The sequence below is a fragment of the Quercus suber genome, unplaced genomic scaffold, assembly GCF_002906115.3.
Source record: "Quercus suber isolate HL8 unplaced genomic scaffold, Cork oak 2.0 scaffold_45, whole genome shotgun sequence".
Classification (NCBI taxonomy): Eukaryota; Viridiplantae; Streptophyta; class Magnoliopsida; order Fagales; family Fagaceae; genus Quercus; species Quercus suber.
In genome coordinates, this window is record NW_027069510.1 from 1132125 (window position 1) to 1143118 (window position 10994).

Genomic DNA, 10994 nt, shown 5'->3' on the forward strand with positions numbered 1-10994 from the left:
TTTGAAATTTGCACAATTTTAGAGGAGTTGATGCGGGAGATTTTTAAGGTAAAATTGTGTAAAATTATACACTTTTTATATTTTAGAAGAGCTAATGTGAGTGCTCTAATAGATAATATGGACAAACTTTTGTACAATCTAAAAATGCATTGGTTGGTAACCAGTAAAATATATTGGGTTTAGCAACTTTAATATCTATATCATTCTCCAATTCCTTGCCCCTTTTAGTCATTTTGAATCTTAATTTCTCTATATATATTGATAATGCAATGACTATTCTATATTATTATTTAATGGGCTTCCCTTGTTTGAGATTTTCAATTTAGATGCCAAAATACTCTCAAATTCATTCGTTTCTAATGCATAAATCATAGGGTTAGACATATAAAATTAGTAATTTAAAAACTCCTAATTTTTAGCTAAATTAAAAAAAAAAAAAAAAAAAAAAAAAAAAAAAAAAAGCTTTTTCTCTCATTTCCACATTTCTTTCTCACGTTAGTTGTTAAGTACTAATATAACTTCTTCTTTTTGAAAAAAAATAGAACTACTTTTTTTTCCAGAAACATACCATTTTTTTTATTACTAAAATTTTTTTCTATCCCCACATTTCTCTCTCACATTAGTAATCAAGTACTAATACAATTTTTTCTTAAAATGAAAAATAAAATAAAATTATCATGAATAAAACGTGTAAAACCAAAAAATAAAACAAAAAACATCATCACGCGCGCGCACGTAATAGCTATTTTCTTTGGGTCCAAGCTGTATATGTCCAAGGACATTTTCCTTGGTCATTTTGGGCCAAGCTAAGCGGGTTCTAGTTAAAGTATTCTCATTGATGGAAGCCCACTGTCCAAATGTCCAACTCATGTTGAAGCCCAAACCATAATTGTGTGCCAACAACAGTCTTCATCAAATGGAAGTTCAATCCAAATGGATCAAATCTGAATTTGTTTAACCTGACTTTTCTCCATTTGGTTTAACACACCCGAATGACACAAAACATCCAATCAAAATGTTTAAAATTTAAATATTTAACTGAATTTGAAATAAAATTATTAAATTCTCAATCCATTTAATAAAGGAATTAATGCAGATATCTTATTTTCTTCTAATTTTTATTTTGTTTGTGATTTTTTCCATATTATAATAACTTTATTTTGAAGTATCACATAATAAGCCATCTGTTTTTGCCTAATCATAACAAAATGTTAGACTAAACTCAAAGCCATATACAATTCTACTTATACAGTGGGTTATTATTATTATTTTTTGGCTTACTACAAGTCGCGGAAGGGAGGATTCAAATCTTAGTTTGCAGAATCGGATAATATACTTAAGTTATAAAAAAAAAAAAAAAAAAAAAAAAAAAAAAAAAAAAGGGAAAAAAATTGGCCTTTGCCCTTTTTTTTAAAAAAATCTAGCATTTTGTCATCTTTCTCAAACTAATTAAGAAAATGCCCCTTTTTTGAAAATCGATTTTCTCAAAATCGAGTTAAGCCCTATAGTGGCGTTTTTAAGGAACCTATAGTGACGTTTTAAGGACCTATAGTGGTGTTTTGTAACTTGATCTCTATGAAGTCGAGTTATAGGTAAAAAAAAAAGAAAAAAAAATTGCATGTAACTCAACTTCATGGAGATCGAGTTACAAAACGCCACTATAGGTCCTTAAAACGTCACTATAGACTTCTTAAAACTAAAGTTTTCAGACCCGGACCGTTCATTGAACCGTAAAAGCGAGAGGTTCAAGGTTTTTGAGGTCAAACCGAGGTCAAATCAGAGTCGAACTGTGATGACGTCATAATTAATTTAATAATTAATTAAAGCCTAAATATAGATATTAAATTTATAAAACTAGCAAAATTAACTAATATATCTATATATGTGAGGAAATTTAATGATTTTCAAGCATATATTTAATAATTAAATAATAAAGTTAATAAAATAAAATAATAACCATGAAAACATTAAAATTTATGATTAATTTTTTAAGTAAAGTTAAATATCTTTGAAGGATTTTAATTATAATTTTTATTTATTCCTTGTAAGAGATTGATGATTTAATTAAGTGGAATAAAATTGTGTTATGTTGTTTTTATAAATAAATTTTTAAAAAAATTGCTAAGGGTTGGACCGCACAATTCTTGCCACCGGTTCGTGCGGTCCACCCCGATTTTAGGGGTTCACGGAATTAACTAAAAATACGGTTCTTTAGGCTGAAAAAACGGTTTCCATTCCGGTTTCCAATTTCACAGTCCAATCTCCCGGTCTGGTCAGTTATGAAAACTATGCTTAAAATGCCATTACAGGGCTCAGAATTTTTTTTTAAAATTTTTTATAACTCAATTTTGAGAAAATCGAGTTTCAAAAAAATGACATTTCTCTAATTAATTTGGAAAAGAGGGCAAAATGCTAGATTTTTTTTTAAAAGGGCATTTGCCCATTTTCTCCAAAAAAAAAAAAAAAAAAACTCCTGGTCCATTTTTCCTCTTTCTAAGTTCGATTATGATGGCCTTACTTTGGTTAGATCTTTGAGTTTGATCAAGTGTCTTAAAGAAATTTATATCCATTAACTAACTAATACACACTTGCCAGAAAATTAGTCTAGCGGCACAAAACAAAACAAAGAGTAAAGTAAAATTGAAAACTAACACATATCATCTTGCAGATTAGAGTACGTATACTTTAGGAAGTGATTTTAGAACTAACATATATAAGTTCGATAATCAACTCATCTCAATTTTCACTTACTTAACCGGAAGGATTTTTTTTTTTTTTAAAATTCTAAAATAGTCTTCCATCAAGAAGTGAGGAGCAAACCGGTTTGATAATTGAAATGGAGAAGACAAAATTGGAACAAAAAAATGTGAATTAGTTTTTTACTGATTTGATGAATTTAAGATTTGGGTGGTTTGGATTGCTGGGTGCAAGATAGCACCAAGGTCCAGCCCACGTGAAAGCTCTTTAATGAGCTAAGCTATTCCTATTGTATTCAGGAGTTAGTGTGTGTTTGGTAAAATAGTCTTCCATCAAGAAGTGAGGAGCAAACCGGTTTGATAATTGAAATGGAGAAGACAAAATTGGAACAAAAAAATGTGAATTAGTTTTTTACTGATTTGATGAATTTAAGATTTGGGTGGTTTGGATTGCTGGGTGCAAGATAGCACCAAGGTCCAGCCCACGTGAAAGCTCTTTAATGAGCTAAGCTATTCCTATTGTATTCAGGAGTTAGTGTGTGTTTGGTAAAAATTATTTTTGCTAACTTATTTTATTATTCACCTTATTTTTGCTACTATTTATGAGTCCTAGTGCATTTTTTGGTACTATTTATGAGTCCCACTGTACTATTTCAGCTAACTTTTACCTTTACCTATAGTATTTTCAGCAAAATAAGTGGATCCTAGGCGGACCCTTTGTGTTGAATAATTAATGCATGATAAGAATTTTAGTTGAAGTTGATTAAGGAATCCAAGTGTTTCTAGGACAAGAATTAGAGTTTATGAGCTACTAGGAGTGTAAGGCAGCTGAGGTTTCTTTTGTATATAAAAGGCATGCATGTGCTAAAAAGAAGAATACACACAAGCTGAAAAAGAGTGCCGCATAGTCAAGACAAAAAAGAAAGGTGCCGCACAAGAGAAAAAGAGAGAGAGAGAGCAGCTTAGAGAAAGAAGACAACCAAGAAAGAGAGTTGTGCTTGGAGAAGAAAATAAAAGGAGAGAACAAAGTGTTGCCGCCTTTGAGAAAGAGAATTAGTGTATGTGAGAGTAAAGAAAATAAGAGAGATTTTTTCTTTAACCGTGAGACATATACAAGAATAATTGTAATTGATTTGATAATAGTAAAATTATTCAGAGTTTGTCCCTTGGCTTTTCCCTTCAAAGAGAAAGGATTTTCCACGTAAATTTGTGTTCTTGTGTGTGGTTGTTTTTTTTGGATTGTTAATATTTTTGATAATATTATTTGGGACCCAACAAGTGGTATCAGACCTAAGGTTAGAGTAGAAGCGATGGCCGGAGAAGAAGGCAAGGCTTCAAGAATTGAGAAGTTTGATAGAACAAACTTCGGGTATTGGAGGATGTAGATTGAAGATTATCTCTATGGGAAGAAATTGCATCTGTCTCTTTTGGGGAAGATACCTGAAACTATGAAGGATGAAGACTTGAACCTTCTTGATAGACAGGTATTAGGAGTTATTCGATTAACTTTGTCAAGATCAGTTGTGCACAATGTTGTGAAAGAAAATACTACAGTGGATTTGATCAAGGTTTTGTCAAGCGTGTATGAAAAACCTGTAGACACTCGACTTTGCACCCATAATTTAATTTTGGAAGATGACTAGAGTGACCAATCATATACCGCAAAATTTAGAATTGCATTACATGTATTAATTCATTCATTTCATATCATAAAAATGATCTTGAGATTCTAACAATCATGATGGTATGTCCGATTTCCAAATAGGATCGTCGAATTGAAAGATATCACAGGATCAAGTTTTCACGGTTTGCATGTATTTTGTTTGGGTGGAGCCGATCACGCATGATCAATTTAAATTAATTTTGATTAGTTAGACAATTAAAATTAATTAAATAATTTTGTGATCGGTTGTTGGTTAGTGTCAAAAGTAAGCCTGCTTGCGTGGGAATAAAGTGGATAATCAGATCACAAAGAGGTTGTGGATAATCAAGTCTTTTTAAAATATATATCTACAAGATAATTATCACTTTAAAGACCTAAATATCAAGAAAAAGTGATTAATTTTTAGAATACGGATTAAAAACGCGTCTATGTGCAATTTCTGACTAAACAATTCTCAAAAAATGAGTCCAAATTAGACCAAAACTTAAACGCGGGCTTGGCACCCAAGAGGGCCTTTTGGCACTCTTGGAGTGCTGATCGGCACATGGCAAGTGCTGATCAGCACTTCCTAGGTGTCGATTGGCCCAAAAGCTCGGCCTAGCCAGAGGACCCCCTAATTGAGATAAAGCCTATCTTTTTCGGATTTTTAGAGATAAGGACACGTTCCAATTCGTATATGATCTCATTTAGCTTATTTTTTAAGCATCCCAACCTCTATAAATAGAGGGAAAAAAATCAGAATTAAGGGCTCTTCTTTTCTGACTTTTCTATTCCCCTTACGTTAAAGACGTTCTTGAGGTTCTTGCTTCAAGAACTTCTTTTTTGTAAGTAAATTATTTTAGACTTCAAAGAGGTGAACAAACTTCTTTGATTTCTAAAATATTCTTTCATTAGAAGAGCACGCTTATGCAAGAAGTATTCTATTTTTTTTTTCTTTCTTTTCTTCTTCCATTGATTAGTATGTTTTTGTTTGATGTATGTTTACTATGTTTTATGACGTCTTGTTCTTATTCTTAATATATAATTGCCATGCCTAGATATTGTAGATGATTGTTTATTTCAATTTTTTCTTTTTGACTTTGAAATCTGCTATGACTATCAAAAGTCTTTATGAAGATTCAAAACTGATCTGTATTTTCATTAAATACAGATCTAATTTTTTTCAAAACCCAAAACTGATATGTATTTTCATTAAATACAGATCTGGTTTTTTCTATACTCAAAACTGATCTGTATTTTCATTAAATACAATTCTGATTTTTTTTTTCTAAATACAAAATTGATCAGTATTTTCATTAAATATAGATTTAATTTTTTTCTGAAAAGTTTTCTTTGTTATAAAATTGCAAATTTTGAAATTCAAAAGAAGGGATTGAAAGTTAGGTTAAAGTTTTTTTAATATGTGATACATGCATAATAAATTTGTCTCATGAATCTGGATCCTCTTTCAAAAGTCTCTTTTTTTTCTTTTTCTTTTTTTTTCTTTTTTTTTTTTTTTGTGTCCAACAACAGATATGATTTTTTACAAATAGAATCATTTTTTTTACTTTACACAAATCAGACCTGATTCTTTTCAAAATCTCTCTCTTTGTTTTTTTTTAATAAAAAATAGATCTGATTTTTCTTGATAAAATTAATATTTTTTTTAACTTTACAAAAATAGATCTGATTCTTTTTAACAAAATCATTTTTTTTTTTTTAACTTTACAAAAAACAAATCTAATTTTTTTAACAAACCAAATTTTTTCTAACTTTACACAAAACAGATCTGATTTTTCTTGATAAAATCTTGCTTTTTACCCTTTACAAAAACAGATCTAATTTTTTTAACAAACCAAGTCTTATTATTTTAATTTCTAAGACAGATCTAAATTTTCTTTAAAAAGAGGACACATCCATAAGGCAAATTTATTTAAGTTAATTTTTGTCAAGTGTTTGTCATGTGCATTATATCATATCATTTAACATCATTCAGAAAATGGTATATTGGTCATTAGAGTCTAGAAGACTAGACTCCGTCTGGGCGGAATGGATGCTTAACACCTTCCTATTCAGTAACCTAGCCCCTGAGCATTGGATTTTGGATAGGTAGATTAGTGTTTTGTCTTTTAATTTTGGTAGATTGTAACTAGGACCAAAACTTTGTAGTCTTTTGAACATGTAATTTGTATTTATTTTTTCTTATTTTTTTTGTATATAAATAAGTGGCGACTCTACACCACTTCCCAAAAAAGAAGTGCCTTTACAAGCACCTAAATCTCTTTTTGAGAGGCCTTAAATTTTCCCCAGTCTCTCACAAAGCCGTCAGCTAACAACAAGGTATATCTGATGAAGAAGTTATTTGATCTGAAGAAGGCAGAAGGCACTCCTGTAGTGCAGCATCTGAATAAGTTCAATACAATCACAAATCAATTATCCACGGTGAAAATTGAATTTGATGATGATGTTCGTGCATTGATTCTTTTGGCTTCTTTACCAAACAATTGGGAAGCCATGAGAATGGCAGTGAACAATTTTGCAGGAAAAAGCAAACTCAAATATGATGATATTTGAGATTTGATTTTAAGTGAAGAGGTTTACAAAAGAGATGAGAATATTGACAATGCACAAGATCAAGCCTTTGTCGCGAGGAACAAGAGCAGAGGCATAAGCAGAGGACCTAATGACCAAAAATTCAATTGTAGGTCACAATCAAGAGATAGATCCCAGTTCAAGGAAACTAGAGAACGCTTGCATTGTGGGAAAAATGGTCGCTTAAGAAGAGATTGTTGGCATTGGAATAAGAAACAAAATAAAGGAAAATATGAAAAGAATGATATTAAGTAAAATACTACAGCTACTATGTAGGGATGGCAATCCAAGCCTGACCCGTGGGTACCTAGCCCGACTCGACCCTAATGGGTCGGGTTTTACCTGGCCTGATTAAAAATAGAGTCGGGTATGGGTTTAAAACAAAAAACCCAAACTGGGTCCAAGTTTCATCAAAACCCGGCCTGAACTAGACCCGGTTACATATAAAATGACCTAAGAACCCTTATATATATATATATATAGTTATAAACAACCCTAAGTCTCATTTCATTTTTCATCTCATTCTCCCATTCTCATCTCTGAGCTGCCACCCTCCCTCTCTCAAATCTCCAGACTCCAGTCACTCTCACGGCCACAGCCACGCCTCGCTGCCGTCACCCTCAACTCCTCAAGTCGTCACTCTCACCAATGCGCACAGCCACACTCACTGCCTTACCATTGCCCCCTTCAATCGCTTCCACTCTCCCTCCTTCCTGCACCTTCAACATCACAATATGTTCTTCTCTTTTTTCTTTTTTTCTTTTTTTGCCATTCCTGTTTGGGTTCATTAGAGTTTGGGACCTTTGGGATTGTTAGGGTTTAAGTTCCCTTTCTTTTCTTTTTTTTGAAAATCTGGTTTAGGTTTGTGATTTCTATGTTTGTGTTTGTATTTGTGTTTGTGATTTTGAAAGGGAAAATAAAAAATCTGAAATATTTTTGTTTGTTTTTGGGTTTTTAGTTGCTACTCTAGTCCGATTGAAGAATAAGATCCTGGGGATTCTGTTTTTGGGTTTCTGAGCTAGGTTAATGAACAAGATCTTGGCGTCTTGGGTTTTTTTTTTTTTTTTTTTTTTTTTTTTTTTTTTTTTTTTTTCTTTTTTTGGGGGATTTCTGATCTAGGTTTGTGGAGGTTTAGGGGTTTAGGCAACCTTTTTCCTTTTTTTTTTTTTTTTTGATTGGGCCACGAATTGGGCCTTGAAGTGGCATGGGTTAGGCAGGGCCGCAGGGCCTGCGGGGCTCGACAGGGTGGGTTTGGGGCGCAAAGAAAAACCTATATATTAAACGGGGTAGTTTCGGGTTTTTGGGGTAGACCCGTAGGTCAGGTTTGGGCATAAAGAAACCCAGCCCGAACCCAACTTGTTGCCATTCCCATTACTATGATTGCCGAGGATGTTATGGTGCTTTCTATTGAAGAACAAAAGTGTGAGCATGTTGCTAATAATAATGTTGAGTGGATTGTTGATTCTGCATCTTCCTACCATGTTATCCCTACAAATGAGTTGTTTACCACGTACAAAGCAGGTGTTGGTACAGTGAAGATGGGTAATTCTAGTTACTCAAAAATTGTGGGATTGGTGATGTGTGCATCAGAACAAATGTTGGTAGCACTGTGATGTTGAAAGATGTACAACATGTTCCAGATTTAAGAATGAATGTGTTTTTTACATTGGCAATTGATTGAGCTGGTTATTGTAACTACCTTGGTAATTGAAGATGGAAACTTACTAAGGGGCCATTGGTTGTTGCAAGAGGACATGTATGTTGCGGTATGTACAGGACTCATGTGAAGACTCGTAAGAAGAAGTTCAATAAGGTTAAAAATTTGAGAAGACTCCACAGTTGAAAGTTGGAATTAATGGTGTTGATACCAAAAGGGTGAAATTCTCATTGCCTAATAGTGCTTCAGAAGAGGAAGTGGTAAGTGATGAAGAATATGAAGATGTTAAGGTTGCATGGGATGCTAATAAAGTGAAAGACCTTGGAGGTCTTGAGCAGGGGGGGCAATATCCTCCACTAGAGATAGGTGAACCTCATGAGAAGAGGATTGCTAGAGAACATCGAATTGTAAGTTTCAAGAATAATTGGGCTTTTGATAACGGTGAGCCAAGGGATTGGATTAAGGAAATCCAGGATAAGATGAATTCTTTGAGAATAAAAGGTATTGACATTGATGAGGTGTTCTCAGTGTTGGTGAAGATAATGAAGAAGGTCAAACTCGGAGTTGGCTTGACCGACATGGAATTGAATTGAAGAGATAGATTGAAAATCTCCTCTTATCGATGGGTTGGAGGGGGAGATTTTTGGGTGCAAGCTGGCACTAAGGTCCAGCCCACGTGAAATATCTTTAATGAGCTAAGTTACTCTTATTGTATTTAGGAGTTAGTGTGTTGAATAATTAATGCATAACAAGAATTTTAGTTGAAGTTGATTAAGGAATCCAAGTGTTCCTAGGAAAAGAATTAGAGTTTGTGTTACTAGGAGTGTAAGGCAGCTAAAGTTTCTTTTGTATATAAAAGGCATGCGTGAGCTAAAAAGAAGAATGCACACAAGCTGAAAAAGGGTGCCGCATAGTGAAGAAAAAAGAAAAAGGTGCCACACAAGAGAAAAAGAGAGAGAGCAGCCAAGAGTGAGCCACTTAGAGAAAGAAGACAGCCAAGAAAGAGAGTTGTGCGTGGAGAAGAAAGTAAAAGGAGAGAGCAAAGTGTTGCCGCATTTGAGAAAGATAATTAGTGTGTGTGAGAGCAAAGAAAACAAGATAGTTTTTTTCTTTAGCCGTAAGACATACACAAGAATTATTGTAATTAATTTGATAATAGTGAAATTATTTGGAGTTTGTCATATGGTTTTTCCTTTCAAAGAGAAAGAATTTTCCACGTAAATTTTGTGTTCTTGTGTGCGATTGTTTTTTTTTTTTTTGGATTGCTAATATTTGTGATAATATTATTTGGGACCTAGCATGGATTAGATACTAGTTTTTTTTTAATTACATTTTACTGCCCTAAACTATAATCTGTATTATCTTTTGCACCTTGATATCGTTATTATATTTGACAAAAAAATCCAAAAACATGCAAATCACATGACTCTTGCTTAAGTGACACCAAGTCGAAAAACCCAAATGTCCCTCTTCCCAAGTCAAAACTCAAAAGATCCTCACAAGCTTGAGGTATGATTATGAATATGATCTCTCTCTCAATGATTTGTTTGGTTTTCAATGAAAATGTATGAAATCAGTAGAATTAAAAGAAATTAACAAATTGCCAAGAGTCAACCATTTCACATGTTAGCTGAAATATTAGGTGTAGTTGTTGTATTCGGTAGCTCCCTATTAAGTGCTATGCATTTTTATAACCCTTAGGGTTTAAACTTTCACACTATTTTTGTACCAAGACCTATCCTGTGTAATGTGTTAGAAGTTATTTCTCTAGCTGTTCACAACCCGATCCATTATTGTTGGATCTCTCCTATTGTCTTCTAACTTGGATCCTGTATCTGTTTTCTTTGGTATCAAATAAATAAATAAATAAAACTCTTATGCATGGTTTCTTGGTAACTTTAGTTTGATTAGAGAAACCACATAAAATCAACCTGCTAATGAATATTACAAATCTTTTCAATAGGAAGAAACTTAAAATATCATAGTTGCTCATGGTTATTTTGGTTGATTGATTTTCTAATAAGCTAGTTTCAACACTTCTCTTTTTTCTTTGTGTTTCAAACAAAAATGTCTAGGATGTAAATCCCTCATCTTCTATTGTTGTAACTATCGAATTATTAAAAAAAATTAACAAAATTATATGGGTTGGGTATTAGATCACATACTACTGCTTCGACAGGTCCTTATAAAAAGATTTGATATTTGGTGTTAACATCTATCTCCCATGGGGATCCCACATTTATAAGGTCCACCCCTGTGAGAAAGATGCTATAACTTATCAAAAAAATGAGAAAAAAAGTTTTAAAAAAGAAAATTTTTTAAAGAGTAATTCTTTTTATTTTTATAATCTTTTTTTGATAAGTTTAAGAGTAATTCTAGTACCATATAAAAAAGTTACAACTTTTGC